This window comes from Lates calcarifer, linkage group LG21, assembly GCF_001640805.2.
Source record: "Lates calcarifer isolate ASB-BC8 linkage group LG21, TLL_Latcal_v3, whole genome shotgun sequence".
Lineage (NCBI taxonomy): Eukaryota > Metazoa > Chordata > Actinopteri > Centropomidae > Lates > Lates calcarifer.
The window spans coordinates 4,370,415-4,393,104 of NC_066853.1; the positions used below are offsets into that span (position 1 = coordinate 4,370,415).

The 22,690-nt window shown below is 39.7% G+C and overlaps 1 protein-coding gene across 3 annotated transcripts in view; it reads left to right on the forward strand.

Annotated features, from left to right (window-relative positions):
- The window catches only part of b3gat1a (beta-1,3-glucuronyltransferase 1 (glucuronosyltransferase P) a), a 71,176-nt gene that overhangs the window by 28,881 nt on the left and 19,605 nt on the right, over window positions 1–22,690 (forward strand). For all 3 annotated transcript variants that reach the window (XM_018698894.2, XM_018698897.2, XM_018698898.2), the window contains exon 2: window positions 5,235–5,472. The gene's annotated coding sequence lies outside the window, so the exon portion shown is untranslated. The remainder of the gene's footprint in view (window positions 1–5,234; window positions 5,473–22,690) is intronic.

Consider the following 22,690-nt stretch of genomic DNA (forward strand, 5'->3'; position numbering starts at 1 on the left):
AATTTAAAATAGATAAACAAAAATTCTGTATTTCCACTCCAGAACCTTACACCTGGTGTTGTGGAAAAGACTTCAAGACAGCATTTAGCTCTGAATGTATAAATTATGCCAAAGCCTAATAATCAAAACATTTCAAAAGCTACATTTATTTAGTTTTCTGAGGGTGCGGTCAGTTGGACATCTGACCTCAGTATACCTTAAATCCAAGCAACATCCCTACCAGAGATGTCAAATTTTTTGCAGTGAAGTAGTTGGCATTGCATGCTATCACTGTGGCCATAACTGGGCAAGTTTGATAGCTCTGGCTCTAAGCCTGGACATTGAGTAGTTTTGGCGCCGTTTGAGCCACATGAATCGATACAGCTACAATTTTCATGGTTATAAGGCTGACACCCTGCAACAAAGTCTGATATTGTTAAAGAAATGGCTGGCAGGAGTTAATATATAGTGAATTTATATGTATTATCAGTGGAACTATCACAGCTCTGACTGTTGGATGAGGAGTCTTTTGGAATCTACCCTGGGCTTTGTTGAAATTTTGGCATGTTTACTCCCTTTTTATTCAGTGTAACTCTTCAGTATGTAGAATGGTATAAATAAGAATGGGTAACAAAGGGAAACATCATGGAGTGAGATTAGATTTAAGGCTAAAACACAAGACGTGGAACACATCTTGCCCATAGGTATTTTCAATCCATAAAATCTTTTGTCTGTGTATTGAGTGCATTTTCTAAATGAAATGCAATTGGACAAGATCTTTTAAAGTCGCAGTGACTGGTCTTAGTTCTTTTGATTTAACCTGTGCCAAGCTTTTCTAACATGCCATCAGTCCCAGCTGCCGTGCATCACCATGGCAACCAATGGTAAGGCTGAGCTCAGCACAGTGTAGTTACAGTCTTGAGAAAAAAAAAAAACTATAAACAGGAGAACAAAGACATGCTAAGCTGTGATGAGGAAACACAGCTCGGTATTGACACCAGCCTGTGTATTGTCACACATATGCAAATCACATCCATCAACAATCATCTACATCTCGTGCTATTTCATTGTGTCATTGTGCACAGTATGCAATTAAATTGTATACCTCAAAGAATGTTTGAGGGCGTTGGGAGATTATTGATGTAAAAATCTTTCAAATAAATCACCTTGGAGATAATTACATCACATCATCACCATTAAGCCTCTGACATTTCCTTTAATCTTTAATGTGAGTATAATGAAAGGCTAACATTAAATTCAACATACTTCTACCCAACTGATAATCGACTAAATGGGTAATTATGATTTAACTGGATGGCTGTGAGCTCTGAGGGCTCGAGGGTGACCTACACGCCTGATGATTGTTCTTGTAAAAGGACATCCTGTGCTCCGCGGCTTGGCCTTCAATGAGCTGTCAGGAGCTGTGGGGGACGCAGTGCTGTCAGCCTGCCTGCCTGCCTGCCCACCTCCACCATCCATGGGATCGATCACTCCTAGAGAAACCCAACCACCACAGCTCCTCCAATTACTGCTGATGGGTCACATCTTTCTATCAGAATTGGTGTCAGAGCCATACGGCGCCTCTCAGAGCCAGGGACAGAAAGAGAGTGAAAGGATGGAGTGGCAAGCGCGTGGTGGAAAAGAGAGGCAGAAAAAAAAGACAGAGGAAGAAGAGATGTGATGACAAATGTGCGCAGTTGGCAAAGCCTTCCATGTTGAACTTTGCCAAGACGGATGCTGAACTTAGACCCGCGTCTGCATTATTAATATTGAGCACTTACACAAGAATAAAGAAGCGTTTACTCACCAACTGACATGCCTGAATTAATCATAGAGCTATACTCATAGGCATGGATGAATTCTCTTTCATGACAAACCTGGCAATTTACATTTAAATGACAGATGTCTTCAGAATTAAAAAAAAAAAAAAAAGAGAGAGAGATAGGACAGGCCACCAGCTCTGTCATTATCTCTGGCATTATCTGACACAACATCAACAATTCAGCAGAGGACAGGCTTTGTTGTTTTATTCTCCTCAGCCAGACATTTTCCACTCACATACCTTAAAAGAAGAATATTACTACTGTAAAAGTGATACAGGAAGGGAGAGATGGGATTAGGATGCAAAGATACATATAAAGTTACGATCATGCATTCTACAGAGAATATCCATGTGGATGCCTTTCTTGCTCTGGGCAATAAGCCTGTATGTGTACTGTATATTGTTGTGGGTCCATATACTTTAACAGTGTATGTGTGTGTGTGTTATACTTCTGTCCTGCACCTTGCTCCCAGTGGCTCCATAAGAATTATAAAGGTCCTTGTAGGACTCACATAGCTTCTCCTTCAGACTCTGTGTTAAACTCACACAGCAGCCAGTGCATGTAGAGGCATGAATCACAATTAAAACTGCGTCAAGGAAGAAATGGCAGGCACATTTTTACACTTCTATATAGGGAGCATGAAATGAAGGCAGGACCATTTCTATACCTTATGGCAGTAGGTTTCCAGTCAATCAATACCAACACCACCCTGTCTGGTCTCCCTCCATACAGTCCTTCGGCGTCATGTTTCATCCCTCATCCATCACTGTCACATACACAGACTGTTGTGTTCGAGGTGGTCAGCCCACGTTAGAGCTACCACAGCCCACTGCGCAGTATGAACTTGTCGGGAAGCGTGTGAATGTGTGTCAGCACCCACGCACATACACCAGAGTGGTGGCTGAGCAGTGTTAGAGCCGCCTGCTGCAGTACACATACTCTGAAGTCTGGGGTTTGTACTGTGACTCCTATCAAAGAGTTTCTGAGTGTGCTGCAGATGTTAATGACACATGAAATGCATCACTCTGATGCTGAGTGAAAACCTTTTAGCTTCAGAATGTGAATTTTCCAAGAGCTACAACAAATAAGTGAGCTCCACCAATGTAGGATTGCAATCATGCAACATTGTCAGACTCATGATAGACAATTTAAAAGACCAGGATTCCAATTAATGCAGCAGAACCAGAAATATTATCTTTTCTATATCAACACAGTTTGGTTAGAGATTCAGGTGTGATCCAAGAGCAACTCGTGAAACCTCAAGCCTCTAACAGAGATGAGCAGCTCACTTCTCTCAAACTCCACATCCCCAGATTTTTTATATCATTTCACTCAGCTGATATGGACTCACTTGAGGATATTTAGTGGACATGCCACTCCCTCTGGACCCACACTTTTAAACTAACTTACTTTATTCATAATACAATGACCTCAAAAGACTGAATCACAGTGACTTCCTATACCCGTTTAAAAATACTGTATCTGGACATGAAAGGAAGATCTTATTTCACATATATAAGCTTTGCAATTGCCAAATCACCATTGCAAATGTATTTATGATGGTTACTTTAAAGGGGTATTAAGGAAAACAAGATTTGTCTTAGGCTGGATTTTGTGCCCAGAAGTGTAACTTAAGTACTGTAAAAGAATAAATCTAGTCCTTTTCATGGTTTCTTTTCTTTTTAGAGAGATATGGATTTCTGCTTCAAGCAGTCCATATTATCAGAGAAGGGGGTTCTTGAAACAACACTGCCAACCAATCACGGCTGTAGCTCATGAATTATGATGTTATTATATAAATGAGCCCCAGACAGGCAGTTTTTTTTGTACAGTATTGTACAGTAGGCAGATGACTAAACAAATGTCTACATAAAATATTTAGAGGATTTTAATGCCATCATTCTATCTTGAAAACTATCACTATCCTTTGCTTTTCACCATATCACACCTTCTATCAGCAGCCAATTTATATTCAGTGTGGTAACCATAGCGACGCATCCATGGCACAAAAGACACATTTTGGGTTAGCGCCTGGTTTTATCGCTGAGCTTTTAACCCCCAATGAGCACAGACACAGCTTGAGCTCCTCTGCCTCCTTTGGTCGCTCCACAGTCTAAGCTGACAATTATTGCTGTTGGAGCTTTTTCCATCAGAGTCCCTCTGCACTGAAATGACCTGCTAGGCAACTCGGCGTCCTTTAAAATGTTTTTTAAAACACACTTTTTGAGTTTCTTTGACTTTATCTCTATTCTGTTTACATTATATTCATACGTCATTTCAGTGATTTCATGCATATTTTTACTCTGAATTTACGACAAATATATATGCTTATATGCTTAACTAGAGCAGTTATTTGCATGTAGCACACCCAACATCACTGATTTCATTCAGTCTATTGTCTACTCCAGCTTGGTTCTGTTGCTGTTGTAATTTGGCACCACAGAGCATGTTTTAAATCCTGGGGCACAGGTCGAGTATCTGCGAGTCAGCTGGATCCACAGAAGGGGCATTCCTCATGGTTTTGAGATAATTACTTTCTTCCCTTATGACAACCCTATTGAATTTAGATTAGGCCAATAACAAACCTGCGTGCCCTCTGCATTGCATCTTGTCAATAGGCTGTTAATGTGCCTGACCCTTGTCTCATTTTTCCTTGTGTGGCATCAGCTGGTCCCCCTCTACAACCACGGCGGCTGCCCACAGGCGAGTACAACCAACACTGTGAGGAGGAAGTCTCATCAATAATGGAGAGTGGTAGCTAGAGGAGTCGTGCAGAGGAATTGTGGTGGAGAGAGTGAGAAGTGCAGCTGGTGTGTTTGTCGCTTCTTCCAAATGGACATTTTGAAATGATGCTCCCCAGAGGACATACATAAGAGGAAGGTGGCTATTAATAGTCAATTGGCTGAACAAGTTGTCAAATTGCTGTTTAGATATGCACCGTATTTTAGCAAAATTTTCTGTTTTCCTGTCATTTTTTCCCCCTGAGAGCAGGACAAACTAATTAATAACACAGGAAAATATATAGCTTTTTTCCTTTTAATCTTTTAAAGGCCATGCAGGTGGTTGTGACACTGTATGATGAAAATAACTATCCAGCTGAAGTCAACCACATGGGTGTGGTCCTAAAAGGCACATCCTATGAAGGCAAAAACTAAAATCTCATCAATTTCCTGTCTGTCAAGCAATATTTAACTTAACCTCATCAGAGTTGTGAGAGGAATAGATTCACACAATGATTCTCTCTCCTGACAGCTGTCCAGATGCATACAGAAATTCCGTCACTGAGGCACAGAGAATGACCCAGGGACTTATAGTATGGCAGCGTCTCCTCCCAGCTGCCATCCTGCTCATTCCCTTTCTTCAATGCCCCTCATTGTATTAGGAAGAGGAGGCCCATTCTTACTCACATCTCTCGTGCTCTTGTTTCTCCAGGGGCCAGCCCTGAGGACGTGAAACTTGTTGGGAGAGTTTGGATGTCACAGGCGACACAGCTTCCGCTGCATTTAGACCACCTTCAGCTGCACACATCGCTGCTCTCCAGACGACGGCACCAATTAAGGCAGGCTTGAGACGAAGAGTTGTGACAGTATCCGACAACACCAACGCAAAGAGGAAAGGAATACACTGGAGGAGGGGCCTGCGCTTGCTGCAGACGGGCAGAGAACTGCTTGTGAGTATCCTATTGTTCTCATTGTTGTTAGGGAACACATTTCCATACAACTGACCAGGGCAATGCAACTCATTCTCATGCATTTGATGTTTTTCCAGTACAGCAAATAAGCAGAATAACCAGGATAAAGAATGAAAGCAAGATATTGATTTCCCTGTTAGAAGCAGTTTATTTCTATCCGGAGATATTTTTCAAATATATCAGGATGCTTTTTTTGAGTTTTGTGTAAACTGTCTGAGGCAGAGAGAGCACGTCTGACCTTGACAGTCTTGCTTTGTTCTGTTTTTTCGTTGTCACTTACATCCCACATGAACAAACACACAGCTGCCTTATTTGTTTCTTTTTGGTCTACAAGGCAGCTAAATTTAAAATTCCCTGAACATCAAACGACGTAGTTAAAGGTAAAAGGAGGATGCAGGTGATAGTACCTTTCTTCCTTTTTGTCTCACAGGCTGTCTTCCTACTTTCTGTCTTGCTTCCTGTCCAATAGATGTTCCATTTTCACCAGGAAATCCAGTAGAGAAATTAGGTGGAGGACAGGGGCAAAATGATCTGACAGATCCACTTACCCCTGCTGTCTACGACCCCCCCCCCGGCCTCTGATATTATTAGAGGTTGATATATATATGTAGGCATAGCGCATGGGAGCACCAGGGAGAAGGTTGAGGATGGGAGGAAGAAGGGGAAGGGGGAGGAGGGAGAGCTCAGGAGCCGATGCATGCTGATGACAAAGACGAGGAAATAATCTTAAGATGTGGAGGCATCAAATGATGAGATAGTGAAATGGGAGAGAGAGAAAAGGGTCTGGCTGTTAAATCGCTTGTAGTCTCTGTTGTCACTTCACTACCAAAGAAAATGTCATGATTTCTCACTGGCAAGCTGAGGGTGATGAGGGAAGGTGAATCTGAAACTTATATTCTCATATTGCCTTTTGTGCAAACACAGCTGATATAAGACAGGTTAGCATGAAGATCTATAAGACTTACAGAAACCACAGGATGCCCTAGGATCACACCACCGGTCGATAACAGAGCTCTCAACACTACAACAAATATTAAACTCCAATGATATTCAGATGACATCCACTAAAGATTCACTGCTCTCAAACAATGATTAACGATATGTGAAGCTTGTTTTTGTTGAGATTTTGGCAGAGAGTCCCACATTTGAGGACACAGTTTGCATTACATTGCAACTGTTGCATTACATTAAATGTTCTTGCATGCAATATTCCCACAGGCAGCCGCGGGTTTAGGCAGCTGGCAGACAAACTGTTAGTTCATACGTGCCTCTGACGTGAGAAAAGGCACGATTCCATAATGCATTCATGATCATAGTTTTATTTACTGTCTCCCCACCAAGCTCAGAGTGAATAGCATATGTTATGTAATAATTTAGATAGCACTCCCAACCCATTTAATTGGTGTGAGCTGAATTAGCACTGAATAATCAACATAGCAACCTCTCATCATAGATTTATAGACAGCCATGATTGCTGCCAGAGTGAAATTAACTCTTTCAGACTCTAGGGAAATGTTGAAAGATGACTGGCTGAAACACGCTCACCATGTCACACATGTGTACACACACACACGCACACACACACATATGCAGATGAGACTTGTCTGTTCCTTCTGGCTGTCTCTGTAGAGCTGTCACACATGCTGCGTCTTGGAGCACCAGGAGACCGGGGTTGACTTGAATTAAACTGAGAGGATGTCCTTTCCAGATCTGCAGAGGGCCACAGAGACACATCCGCCCCCAGAGAGAGCCAGTCAAAAAGACAGAGGGAAAGAGAGAGAGAGAGAGAGAGAGAGATGAATGGAAGAAGAGAAGAAAAAGAGGAGAGGTTGGAAATGGGGTGGAGAAGAGGAAGAAGTTAATAAAAAAAGAGGCAGGGAGAAATTGTCTGAGAGAGAGAGGGATGGAAAATGAGGTGGAGAAGGAGGAGGACACTAGAATAGGAAGGAGCAAGGCAAGATAAAATTGTGCGTCTGGGCGTGTGTGTGCGCGTGTCACAGTTCCACAGAGAAAAAAGAGGGAGGATGAGAGAAAGAGGTCCAAGAAGCTGAGGCCACCAGACACAACTAGAATATAATTCCTCTTTTCCCCTCTGCTCTGGCCACTACTGGCCAAGAGTCATACAGACAAGGTTAAATATATATGTTCAAAATGGTGAGCTCTTATCAAAAATGTATCTACTTTATGTCATTAGATGGACAAGGTGCTCAGAGTGTTGTGTATGGAAACCTAAACTGTCCAAAATTAAATGGGTAAATGATGAAACTGTTACGCAATTCATTATTGCAATTATTGCACTGTAATTCAGATTTTAGTTTTCCATATCTTAACAATATTGCAAATGGAGAACATTCAACTATTGTTCAGATATAACAGAAGGAAATTTTACGACCTCACTTTTGGCTATAAGTAACAGTAATGGGCATTTTTCATTTATTGTTCTAAATTTTTTTTACAGAACATGACCATTTCCAAAAATAACTAACCAATTATGAAAATAATCCTTGATTGCAGCCTTACTGGAGTTAGATGAAAATGACGTGCAATAAACTCTGCTATGGTTAAAAAAAAAATGCAGCGAAATAACATTTCCTAACATTGAATTAATTGTAAATAATAATTGAAAAAATATGTAAATATTTTATCATTACAATATCATCATTACATGTTTACTATGTATTTGTTTATATTATTTCTTATTTATTTAACTTTGAACACTTTGGGTCTCCATAGCTTGTAGATACATGTGCTCTGAAGGCCAACAGTGGTTTTTACTACACACCACATGGTAATGAAACACTGTAGTCAGCAATTATAGGTAATGCAGCACCATCTGCACTGAGGAAAGAAAATTCAGACATTGTACTCTGTATTGAAAAAAGAAAAAGAAAACAACACTGGGTGTGCTGTATGTGTTAATCTGCCTCAGTGCAGCATTCAGACTAATCTCCTAAACAGAGGTACACTATTCCAGCATCTCAACATCCAGGCACATACAGTACAGTGCAGTGTATATTTAAAACAGATTACAGTAATGTATATCCTGACCTCAGGCTGTCAAGCAGATTTAGCACAGACCACCATTTTCTATTTCCCACCTTCAGGCATGTTATTAACAGTAAGTGCATTCACCATTTTGTTCTAGTGTCCTGTGTCTCTCCCTTGCCCTCAATGATAAACATGCTAGAGACTCAAAGTTTTTGTAGAACAAGAAATTGGAACATAAATTATTAAGTGAGAATGCACCCTCCCAAAAAAAGCATCCATTGTATTTTCTCCTTATGCCTGCAAACTAGGCAATCCTTGAACTTCCTGCCTAGATTTCAGCTCAGTGATGCAGGGTGAGCTTGTTACTCTTAATACAGGGAAGACATTGCTCATCATTGTCACTCCACCAAATCTGCTGTAAGCCCTTCACAGCATTTTTCTTCTGTTCTTTGTCGCACAACCTCTTTGTTCTGTAATGACACAAACCTGCTATGCAGAAATTCTACAGGCGGCATTTTTCTCATTTCAATTTCAGGGCATTAGCTGCTGAATCATTCTCAGATTAATGATGAAATTCCAAGCATGACGCACAATCATTGTGTGTGATTACTTACACAGAGGGGAAATGAGCAGTTCAAAGATAATAATGCACACATTTGGTGATTTTAGGAAGCGCTTGAATGCTTCGGTATTTACTTGGTTTTTCCACCTACACCACAATTACATTTGTGCCCATGGCAGTTTTCTGTAGTGTTAATTCTTACAAGCCAAGCAAGCACACAAACGGCTGACCTAAAAATTTGTGGTGAAAAAGCAGCTGCCATGAAAGTGCTTCATGAATGAGTTTTTATGCTTTTTAGTTTATCTCAGTCATTTCTAAATGGTTTTCAGACCGAGGCAGACCTTTGAACATGTAATTAAACCATCCACTAATTGCTAACATTGGGAAAAAAATCTGTGACTTCCTTTGCAACACAAAAAACAAAGTATGTTCAAAAACATGAAAATGGGTTACTTCAGTTATTTTAAACTTTCCTGTAATAACTGATGAAAGCACTGTGTGTAACAGCAGCTTGCAACTGCTCTGAACTGGGATGCAAAATGTAGGGTTCGTGTGCAAGGACGCAGATCTCTCAGACATGGATAATGTCATATTGTAAGGTTAGATGGAGTAAAAAGTGTTGTGCCATGATGCAACTGGTTGCAATCTCATTGTTATCATGAGAAATGTCTCTTAACGTTTCCCTCTTGAACACTGAATTATTCAGTGCGCAGCAACCTGGTTTTGGAGCGTAAACCATTCACAAAGGAGTTGTATGGCACAGTTACTGTAACAAACACACCAGAAGCAGGATGCATGAATGCCAAATTGTGGTGAAAAACAGGTATATTTTAGCCACAAAGGGCCAAAATGAGCACAGTAGATCACTGAACGTTCAGAGTTTGAACAACTCCATTCCAACTAAACCAACATGACCCAAATAACTGGTTCAGTCTAACAGACATTTTGGGATTTATCCACGAGCCAGCTCACTGCAGCACTCTATGGTACCTGCATACAGTGAGCTCCTGCAAGATTAGATAACTAGGACTGCTCTAAGACTCAGCCATGTCCTGGGGAATTGTGAAAGTTGGTGTTGAGTTACTGATAAAACCCACACACAAACAGGCAACATGCAGCCATACGTATGTGCACACACGCAAAAAAAAAAAACAAAAAAAAAAACACACACACAAACTGAGAGATCCTGAAGGCTTTACAAGAACTTAAATTACCCTGAAGCCCATCAGACCACATCAGCGTGCGGAAATGTGTGAATGTATGGTATTGGACAGCCCTAGGCCAGCCCCAAGTAGCACCAGTTAACAGGACAACAGCCTCAACTAAAGCACAACCCCCCAGATTTGCGCCATCTCCATTGGGAGGCAAAGAGGGATACGCCAACATTGTCTTGCCCTGCAGCTATACAGCCCAACAAACCCCTCTGAGGCAATCTAAGTTCTATTTTGTAGCCTGGCATATGGCCACTTTCTATGATGTCTAGGCTTCAGGAGAAAAAAATAACAAGGTGTTTTTTTAATTCCATATTATTAGCACCTAATCTAAGTAACTATTTAAGTAAGCCATTGTTACTATAAAATTGCACTGACTGTTACTTTCAGCTGGTGCTAAATGGCCTGCCAGAGGTAAAGACTTCATTGTTTCAAGCTTCTTTAAAAAAAAAAAAAAACACAGATTTTAAAATGGTCACAGTAAAATGGTGTCAGACCTTTGGACCCCACTGTATTCTACTTAAAAACGTACAGAAAAAGCAGGAATTCTTTTTCCAGGATATATATTAATAATGTTAGTAATGTAATGTAATGTTAGTTACAAACATCTTTGTAAGAGACTGACAACAAAGTTATACACTGATCAGCCACAACATTAAAACTACTGACAGGTGAAGTGAATACCATCAATCATCTAATTACAATGCAAAGTTCTGCTGGGAAATCTTGGGTACTGGCATTCATCTGGATGTTACTTTGACACGTACCACCCACTTAAACATTGCAGGACATGCACATCTCGTCATGGCAACAATACTCCCCAAAGGCAGGGGCCACCTCTAGTAGTACAATGTGCCCACCACACTGCAAAAACTGCTAAGAAATGGCTCAAGGAAGACAACAAAGAGCCCAAGGCGTTGACCTGGCCTCCAAACCCCCCTGAGCATCTAACTCAGAAGACCTGTGTTTCTATGGTAACAATCAGTGACCTGCAGACCAGTGGCAGCAAATGACAAAAGAGCAAAACATGGTTCATAGTTTGTTTGCACAAGGCTACCAGAAATGAAAAGTGAGAGGTTTTAGAGAGTAACAGTAACTTGGTTGAAAATATACCATAGTGAGGAGCCTGACTGACGAAGCACTGAGCCCTGCTACATTCAGAAGCTACAGATCTGCACTGAACCAAGACTTTAGAGTGCTAGAAGTTTATTGCACTGATACACATGTTGATGAATTTCACAGTAAAATGAACTTGCAACTTTTGAATTGCAACTAAGCTGAGCTGTATGACATGGTTGCGCAGTCAGCCACATTTTTTAGTTTGAAGACAATCCTGATTTACCGCAAATTAGTTTTATTTAACATAGTCAACAGCTGGTAGTAAATTAGAGCTATCTTTGAGAAACTGGCCTCTCTTAAGTCAATGACAAATGATACTCTTGTTTTTCTTGTGAGGACAGTCTCAAGAGTGTGAAGTGTTCGTGTTAATGTCTCAGCAAGGGAAGAACTTTTCAATCATCTACTGAACAACTAACATGAAAGAACATTTACTGCACAAGAAAAAAAGCCTGTTGAGCCTTGCCAGACATCAAGTAAAACAAAAATTGTAGGTAGGATTTGTGAAACTAAATTATACTAACATAGCTGCTGGATTCCTATTCCAGGCTGCAGTTAACATTCATCCAGCAGGTGTAGCACCTCTGGGCCAAGTAACACCTTGTTTTGGTTTGTAATTGTAGCTCCCCCCTGCTGGGAGCAATCAGTGTAGGTGTGAAAATATTCACAGAAGCCAATACTGAGATGCATAATTTTGTCTAGTTTTGACAAATTCATATTTCAGGGTCTGCCGATTGTGTCTGCATGCACAAGCAAAGAAAGAAACAAACATATGAATAGATGAAGATTAATAGTTGCTCTTTATCATAGAGGATGATCAAAGCAGCAAGGTTGATAATGAACAGCGACATTTAAATGTTCCAAGCTTGCCAACTGTGAACTGAAGCAATTTACAGAAGGAAGCTGCTCTCATGTAGGATTACCATCTGAACACGGGAATGTGCTGCACATTTGCGTGTGCCTTGAGTTCTCAGTTCTGCCTCAACTCAGAGCTGCATAAAAAAAAAAATCTATCTGTGTTCATGTGAATTGGACACAGAGGCTAATCAATAGTGAACCGGTGAAAATCCTCTCAAAATGCTCAACCAGAGGTTATTCCATAATGCAGTAGAGTTAGACAGAGAAAGGGTCATTTCTCTGCCTGCTGGCATCTCTAAATGATTGTGACAAATTGAGCACGAGAAAGGCAAGGAAAGCACATCCTACTCAAAATCACATTAAAGGTCTTTGCACAAATTTTCCAAAAGAGAATATGATGCTTTTTATTACCACAATGTTGGCTTTGTACCATAGAATGTTTTATCACATTTGAGACAATCTCCTCTCAACTAAATTACTAGACTTAACTGGATTTGTTTGCAGTTACAACATCAGTTAAAAAAAAAAAAAAAAACATAGTTAATTGTTATAAACCAACAAAATGATCATCGATCAAAGCTGTACATCAAACTAATCTGAAATATGAGAATATACAGTAACCAACATACAGCATGTCAAACCCTGGATAGTACGCTGGAGGAAACAATCTTCCAAATACTATGATGAAGAACATAATTTGAGTAAACATAGTGACGTCATTATAGCTAGATAAATGGTTGTGTTGAGCCAATGACCTTTCCTCTTCCTTAATGTTTATACTCCATCATTCAACTAGAAATCCTTGTGCTACATTAAAGGTCAAAGGGCCAGAGGGGTCAGTCAAACTTCAGGGGCACATTCATCAAACTCATGATGACGCATCACCTCCAAGGGGTCATAAAAACATGCCAGTTTCATTAGTGACCAAGTGAGAAGTCTGGTATTTCAGTACAGTGAAAGTGATAAATATTTTGTGAAAGAGGCTGACAATATAATATTTATGATAATCTGCAGGCATATTGAGATGTTATTCAGATGTAATGCGCATACATTGGCAACTGATATCAAGTAGTGAAAGTCAGTAAAAGAGAATTATTATCACTGTGCTTTAACATGAGAAGCTGCATTCACTGTGCAATTATATGAATCTTTAAACTGGATGGATTGTTAGAGTCAAAAAACCTTTGATTTATGCAATCAGCAGACTAAAAGCAGTGGAAGAAAGTACAGGCTAAGAACAGAGTGACTGAATACAGCTCTGATAACACCTGATTGTAGCTCAGTCCCATCCACCACCTCCCCTCTAACTTGTTATTGTCCAACCCTCCTGTGTCCTGTGGACTTTACAGCTGGATGGCCTAATTGGAGCCATTTCCACATATAATGTGGCATCCCCAACGGGGGCTCATTATAGATACTGGGTCGACCCACCTCAGCCATTCTTCAGCCACTTGCTCATCAGGGGCCTATGGTTCAGTCTAGTGACAGATACAGTAAGATTTCCATCAGTCTACAGCCTATGGATCAACATAAGGAGAGAACAAAGTCACGCTGGCTTTGGTGTGTGTCTGTGTCACTACGGGCACAGAAGTGGGCACTGCAGGAATGACTCACCTCTAATGCCTCTAAACTAAAGGGGACATCATAATGGTTGTTGCAAGAATACAAAAATGTAGGACAGCCAGCTGAGATATACGGTATGGAGCTAATTCAAATACCGTAAAAATGTAAACATGTTCCTGCTTGTTCAAAGTTGCAAAGTTAAATAAATTAATGTTTTTATTTAAGCAATCTTAAAGGTATAGTTCAGTATAGTTAAAGGTATAGACATCATGAAAACTCTTCTGTCTTGCTAAGAATTAGTTGAGAAGACTGATACTACTCTCAAACATGGGAAATGGGGGGAAATAGCCTGGCTAACAAATTCTGCTTACTAACCTATTAAAGTGCCATAATTAACACATTATATCTCATGCATTATAAATTGTAAGATAACTGTTTTCAGTCTTTGTGCTAAGCTAACCCTCTCAGCTACAGCTTTACATTTACCATACAGATATAATCTAATGTTTGGCAAGTAAGGAAATAAGTATTTCCCCAACTTGCTGAACTATTTCTTTGTATTGTGAGCATGACACCATGCTGATTTTAGCTTTTAGCTCAAAGATCAGCATAAGTACAGCCTCACAGAGATGCTAGACTGGCTGTAGACAAGACTGTGTTAGACAAGAAAACATCCAATGGTTTAGTTTTGTGATGTTAAATTTGGTCCCTCACATATAACTATGTCATAGTACAGTATGTCTTTACACTTAGACAGCACCATGAAGCTGAAAATTGCCTACGAATTTGGTGACAGTGTTGCTTGTGAAGACGTGCTGTCAGTCACCACCTGTGCTCTTTATCTCAGCAAAGTCATTGCTCCGTTGAGTCAGTGACGCCTCTGTAATGTAACATCAGCATACACACAGTCACTGTGTCAACATTATTCTGTCTGTGTCATCTTTCTGTGCTCCTGAGAGCTCTATGAATGCGACTGTGCATAGCCACATACTAGCAAAGCAGAGGGACAAATAATAATAGTAAGTGATAAGCAATGATTTGAGAGGCCAGCAAGGAGCAGATTATGAAGGCTCTGGTTGAAATGTCAAAGGTCTCATGTTTTAACATCAAGCTGGAAACTCTAGCAAGTTGTTACTTCATTAGGCCCGCGTTCAACATCACCGCTTATCTGACATTTTACAACAGATCTTTAAATGTCAGCACTTTTATACTGGGTTTCATGAAATACAGCCTATGTGAATGAGGTGTATCTGTGATAAGCTGTTTCTAATATTGATAGTCATGAGAAATTACTAGAGTAACTAAGTTACTAAGTAACAATTACTGATGCTAAAACCTTTTTTGTGTATGGAAATAGATATTAAGTATATTTAGATGGTAATTATGAGAAAACATTTTCATTATTTAGTTGATATTATATGTCTATTTTATCTGTATTGTACTGTTTGGACTATATCCCATAATGTGTCAACACGTGAGTGCATCAAGTACATTATCTGTGACACATAAGGTGTTGGTCTTTGAGAATATTGCTGTGTTCATAAAATACACAGTGTCTGGCATTAGTGTGGAATGACAAATGGAATGACTCACAAATGCAGTAAGCATGGGAAATAATAATAATAATGATGTATCCACTAATTACCAAACCTATTAAATGAGTCTCCACCACAAATTACCTGTCTCCTGGGGGCTGTGTTTTACTGGCAGGTTCAAAGCTAATGACAGCATGTCATAGAGGGAAATCATATACCAACACTCTGACTAATTATGTAATTAAGGAAACACCAGAGATGGACATAAGCAAACTGGCGGCTGCGTTGAGTTCATAATTGTTATGTGCCAAGTTCATCTGCCTCTACATCTGACGTATCTTTAAAACCTCTAGTTATCCAGGGGGAGGTTTTGCTGAGCATGCAACATGAATCTAGCACTTCCCTGCTTCATATTCACACATGCAGCTACACTACCCCATTACACACACTTGACATCTCAGAGCCACCCAGTTTTCTCATGCTCCACTCCATTTTCTCCACTGGTTTTTCTCTCCAACCTGAGGCTACTGGTGCCCCCATATGTCATTTTTCATATCATCATCATTCTTAACTCTCAAATCTCAGTTTATCTTCTTCGTGGCTGCAAGTATGACTTAAATATTCCTTATTAACAGAATTCAGTTAATTTGATTGTGATTTAAATTTCCAAGTTCCTTCAGATGCCCAAAGTGTCTGATCCATTGCCAAACAAGCAGTGAGTTTTCTCGGCAGATACTCTCCTTAAGGAAAGCCTTCACTAGTCTCTTCATTTTTCATCTCTATTTACACCAATTATTTCCCAGCCCAAACAAAACTCTCAGTTGCACTGTCACTGCATTGGATCAAATCCCACAGGTTTAATTAGCGATGATCAGATTCATAATTATATATATTTTCCTTCCACAAGGGCATATAATTGGGGGACTTTGACGCCGGGGAATCTTTCATCGGAGAAATCCATGGTCTAACCCTCATTAAGGAGCTCAGAACTCAGCAGAGCTAGCATGTTGAAGTCTGAGAGCTAGAAGGTGCAGCAGAGAGTCAAAGACCTAAACTCCCACTCAGGAAGCAGGCTTTAATTAACTAATGAATCTGGGAACTTCTTCTGCCAACCTTTGACCTTCTGCTGAGGAATAATAAGTCTGTTCACGTTGTGAGGAATGTCACATGAGGTTGAAATCAATGCCCTGTACAACAGAACCGCTTTTAATGAGATAAACGCTGTGCTGTCCCTTTTATTGTGAGAAACTGTTAAAGTCCACATTCATGAATCACTCCCTGAGACTCTCCAAAGGTTGTACTGTATTGATTTTGTGTCATTTGCAACAAAAGCCTCCGCTTCATGATTGATGTTTATCATGTTGACGGCACACAAAGGGTTTAAATACATCTTATAATACACAGTATAACCAAATCTCAAATGGCAGCAGTGAGAAAACAGTTCCTTGCTGCTTTGAATGTAAATTACTCATAAAAAGTGGCTCTACTCCGACCAGTCAGTGAGAAAAAAAATAGAAAGAATAGAATATAAAAAAACGATAAAATTGACATATTGACAAATACACTTATTTGCATTCTAGCAGCCTGTGATAAGAGAAAGCTAGCCTCAGTTCAAACATAACAAAATCTGCCTGCCAAGACCTCTAAAGCTACTTAACACACTATATTGTTCAACATTTGTGTAGCTAAACTACTCCTACATTTGTCAGGAGTAGTTTGATTTCTTTTAATAACTAGCTTAATTTACAATAACCTATACATACTTTAAACTGTCTTGACTCCCTTAATACACACCTGATTAACAGTAACACCCCTAACTTTAGGCTATGTTAAGATAAACTTAACCTCTAACAAATCTACACTCCGTAATAAACAGTGATGCAACTAGGGTATAACACTGAACAGATTAACACATCGCTCCCACAAAAAAACAAACTAATATTCATCTCATATGAAGAAATACTTATTTACACATCCAATTCAAATACCCCTGCTCCGGGGCAGAGAGGCCCAAAACTATTTGACCGTTTCACTTAAAGAGCAACAAAATATAAATGTGGTACCTTGAGTATGAGCTCTGAGTCCAGTCCGCAGCTTTTACCAGTCTCTCTCGGTCTCCGGTGAAGAACCAGGCAGTCAGCAAGAGGTGTCCACAGGTGGCGTGGTCTCTGCAGATGTCACCAGTCTCTCGGTCTCAGGTGAAGAACAGGTGTGCGGCGCCTCCCGTGTAGTCCGCTGCACTTTCAGCGTTGTCTTGGTTCCTCATCGATAAATCCTCAAGGTGTCCATGTCGGAACGGTGCATGGGCTGGATTAGCTATAGAGTGGCTATAGAGTGGCTAAAGGTCCCTTCACTCTGCTAACCAATAATATAAAATATACCCAGCAGGTGAACTAGCTAACAGAAACACACAAGCTAATGCACGCGTGCGAACAACCGTGCGACAAATTTCGAGTAGATATATCTCCAGCTGCTCCAGAAAATATGTAGTCTGTGTATGCTGGGGAAGACTGTCAGCCAAATAATTTGAGACACCAGCTACACACGTGCTTGCACAAAACTTAACTCAGTTTTCGTCGGAACATCGTTAGTCAAGCTGTCTAAAATTAACTCTCACTTCCTGTTTCTCTCTCCCGCACACCTCTATGATCTAACCCACATCAACCAATGAATGACCAGTACTTCCTCTTAAAACCATGACCTCTTCACAATTATAGACTGTATATAAAACAGAATTACTTACCATATTTATGGTGCATCTTTAACTTTAATTTTAGCAATACCTTAATCCTAATATTAATATTATTACAATGTATGATATTTTTAACCTGGTTACAAATGCGTAAGCTTACAAAAACCAAAGTGCATTAAGACAATGTACTATTTTAGAGATGTTTTGTGGGTACATTTTGTTTCCTGTAGACAAATCCAAGCTAGCTGTCTTAATACCAAGCTAAGCTAACAGGCTACTAGCTGTAGTATAGACTACTATACAGAAATGAGAGTGGTACCAACTTTTTCATCTAACTCTCCACCAGAGGTCAAATTGCCAAACAGGTAGTTTAAAGTTGTAGAAGTGCAAGTCTAAGATAGTGCTTTAGTGTGATGGAATTGTATTGTATTGATAATTGTAAGATTAGTTTTAAAGTACACCAAAGACTGCCTTTATCAGATGCAGTGAAAGAGAACTGTAATTCCTCCCATCAATCCCTGTGGTCTTCCTAAGATGACATCTCCCTTGACTCCATTCTGATCAGAGCGAAGCTGCACTGACCCAACATGGCAGGTCCAGGTCTCTGTGGCAGCCTCTGCAATCCTGGCGGAGCTCCTTCAGTGGGCTCAGCTGAATCGTGCTCCCAGGTCCAGCATTGGAAATGTGCCCTGAGTGAGCCCGACCATAAATTAGTCAGGATAAGTTAAGGGCAGACTGCGCTAGGCTATCCCCTGTGGTTATCAGCAGAGGAGAACCTGCCTGAAGGTTGGCGCTCCTAAATCTTTTATCATTGCTGAGGCAGCCTGATCCAGGCATGGACTGGGGCCATCAATCAGGGCCAATGCTCACAGCTAATGGCTTATTCAAGTTTTCCTGAAAATAAAACAGCCATCCTCATCTACATCAAGAATAAGAAACAGCACTTGCTGCTACACTCTCTGGCTAATTTTCATAACAGACAGCATTTACAGCATTTAATTGTTCTAAATAGGTTTGATTTCAGGTTGACATGTTTTCTGACCACTCAAACCTATTAATCATGTATTAGACAGTCAGCATGATTTAATGTAAACTTAAGAATATGACATGCTCATAAACAACATAGCTGTCTTTCCTCTCACAGGCAACCACAGTATTCATACAGTAGCTGCTTTCCCTGCATTGCTATTATTAGCTTGACTCAATGTGTTTCATGAGGAGAGGATCAAATTTTGAAGAGACTCGCTCCATGGCAGGTGCGAATTGGATTGATGGGACAAGTAACACAAAACTAGCATGGAGGCGACCTTTCATTGAACCCAGACCTTGAAAATGAATGGTAGCACAGCAAGCACAAGCAAGGCAGAACTAGAACATCCTCCCATTTGTCTAATTTGAGCGAAGAAAATGCGTCACATGAAGATTCTTGATAATTTTATGCCCGTTTTAATTCCAGGAACTTTAAACACCCTCGTTAACAGTTTGAAAAACAAAATAATTGCCAGCTCTACTCAAGATTTCAAATTAACATTGTACAGTATGTCATCAGTTTCTTCTTTGCCCACAAATGAGTTTAATTAGTTTGTGAGGAAAAGACGTTCAAAAAAGATTCAAACTGATTCAAGCCTCAGTGAACCCTGGTCTTTAATAGATTGTTCTCGACTACATCAATGAGGCAGCCTCTAATTGTTTTTTGTCCATTACATTTTACAGTTTGTCAAAGTAGAGAAAGTAATAGGCATGCCACCTGCCATTCTGTATACACAAAGGCATCTATAGTCTACATCTCGTGAGTTGCTGTTTTTCATGAGGCATTAAACTGTGTAACATTGTGAGTTGTCAATTTACATTAAAATGTAAAGTGTCACCAAGCTAAATGCCTGCACATTTATTAAACTTGGTGATGACATTATGATAATTCTGCACCTTGAAATCCAAAACCAAGACTATTTGAGAAGAGAAACATTGGAGAAAGCCTTGACAGATCACCTGCTCTTGACTTACCATACTTCAAAAGCAATTAAGCCTGTTTGAATCAATGCCCACAGATTCTAAATTCAGTTTTAATGACACCTCTAGGCGAAGTTGTTTTTTGGGCCTGTGACAGTAACATCAATAATGATCTATTGCTGTGACTTGTCTTCTAAGATTCCCCAGATATCCATGAAAACTGTTCTGGGCTTTACCAAGTCGGTCAGAGACCAATGAATTCATAAACGAAAAGCGAATGATTGGACATACCAGGACACACTATCTCCAGAGAGCCTCTCTTCTCAGCCGACTGCAGAGTACATCAAAATGATGCCACGGCAAAGCAAGCAAGGAAAAGATGATGTTATTATTGGTCCTGGGGAAATAGGAGATGGTCCGGGCCATCGGGAGCTCAGAAGTCAGAGGCAGACTCGATTACAAACTTGGAAACTTGCCCCTGCTTCGTCTTTGAAGACTCAGCTTTACAAATCTGAGAGGGAGAGGGAAGAGGGAGAATGTGTGAGCCAGCAGTGTTGACCTGATGGCTCTGATATAATTCTTACTGAGAGGGACTGTGTAATGAATTATCAAACTTTACTGTCTGATGCCTATTAAAGTATTTATTATAGCCCAAAAACCCTAATGTAATTTAAAATATTTTAAGATATAGTATGAATTTAACACAGTTGATGTTAAATTACATATAAACTTGTTTGAACACTTCCAAGGGCTAAAACTCGAGAGGGGGAATAGTTCCAGTTAGAAGAATTTACCTCAAGAACAAGTTCTTTTCTTTACCTTGGAAACACTTCTTCTCACTAACCATTTGCTTACAGTTACATTTTGTGGTCTTCATCAGCAAATTAAATATGCTTATTTGCTTAAAGCCTAGGTAGGTCATAACAGGTGATAATAGTGCATCCACCAATGAGGACCATGAAATAGAGTTAAAGGCCCTTTTTTGTTATTACCATTTATAATTATTTTTATTTTAGCATGACAACACCAATGGCATCATGCATGAAAAAAATCAAAAGACATCATGAAAGTCAATTTAATTAACTGAGGCCTTTCTAAATCCATGTTTACAGTATATGACATGAAATAAATTTGTCTACCTGTGCCATGAAAAAGTCACCTGGAGACGTTATTTGTTCCAGTTGCTGCCTGATAAATCTGTAGAAGGTTTATTAAGAAAGATACTTTCCAACTGGACTCAAAGGACAGTTTAGAGAGATACTCTGAGTCCTCATTCAAAAGAAGTGCTATAAACTGCCATGTGTTTTTTTGCTTTAAAGCTGATGCTACTTGATTTAAAAATGTTCTTGTTTTTGAGTAGTTAGAATTCACTTTACAATTACTGTAAGAGGAAGGATTTTAGATGTTAAAGTGTTTGCTGTAGGCTACTGTTTTGCATTGTGTTCATCTAGTTTCTTAAATTAAAAAACACCCTTCCCATAAGTTAACTCAGTTACATATATATAATCCATATAAGCCCTACACAGGAACAATATGAGAATTACCACCCAAGCACAGTACAAGTATCCACGAGTAGAGTGCTGTAATAATCATAAAATCAATGATCATAAAAACAGACAGCCTGCTGTGTTTTGTAAAACATGAGGTCATAAAACAAGTGAGAACATTAGAGATAGACTGTCATTCAGATTTCCCTTCATTTTTATCTCATGCAGTATCATTTTCTCCGGCACACTCAAACCCACTAGCGAAACGTATTGTTTTCACCCCCCGATTCACCTTTTTGGGGGGTAATGGTGTTAGTTCAACAATCAGTACAACAATTTTCACACATGGCATTGTTGCTGTGATTCTTTATTAATCAGCAGCAGGTGTTCCCTTCACAGCTGGTTAACTCTCGCTGATGTGAAAGGCTGTCAAGCTTCATTGTCTGCCATTGGCTGCTACAGTCTGCGGTGTGGGACTGGCTTTCTGTATTCTTGCCACATTGCACAGCTCAGGTGCCACGGACACAAACAGGCCACCTGGGTGCTTGTTGGGTACAGAGGCCTCACTCCCAGTCCCCTTTTAACACAGTTATCTGCTGGTGTCACCTATTTGTTATGACTTTATCTCCTGATGACAGCAGAGATGGAGGAACGCTCTACAATAGTATGGCAAAACAGATTAGAATAAAATTGATTAGGAGGTAGTATAGAAACAAAGCTGCAGTATTGTTTATGTGTATGTACATTCATCATTAAGTGAAAACAGTATGCCCTGGGGTTAAATTTAGAAGAAGATCTCTGGGCTAAATGCTAAATATGTAATATGTAATATGTAATGAAATATGTAATTCAGTTTATTGTTGAAGATTGATACCATTCTTACATCTGTAACAGATGTTTAGCAGATATAATGTTTACCAGCATTAGTTCAACCTGCCATGTTAAGATTTGCTAATTAGTGCCAAATATGAAGTACAGCAGAGGCTAATGGGAATGTCATAAGTTTTGCAGGTATTAAGTCATAAACTGAAGCATTTAACCAATTGAAATTTTAACCAGCTACCAAAGCTATTATAATTCATTCCTAAATCCATATTCTGATTGCAGAAAAGCATAAAGTGGGAGAAATAATTTATAAATAAATAATTTCAAGTGAAGTCTTTATTTTAAAAAATGACCTGAGATATTAATCTTGCACAGCTCATCTTAGGTTAACAACTCTGCAAAAGATGAAG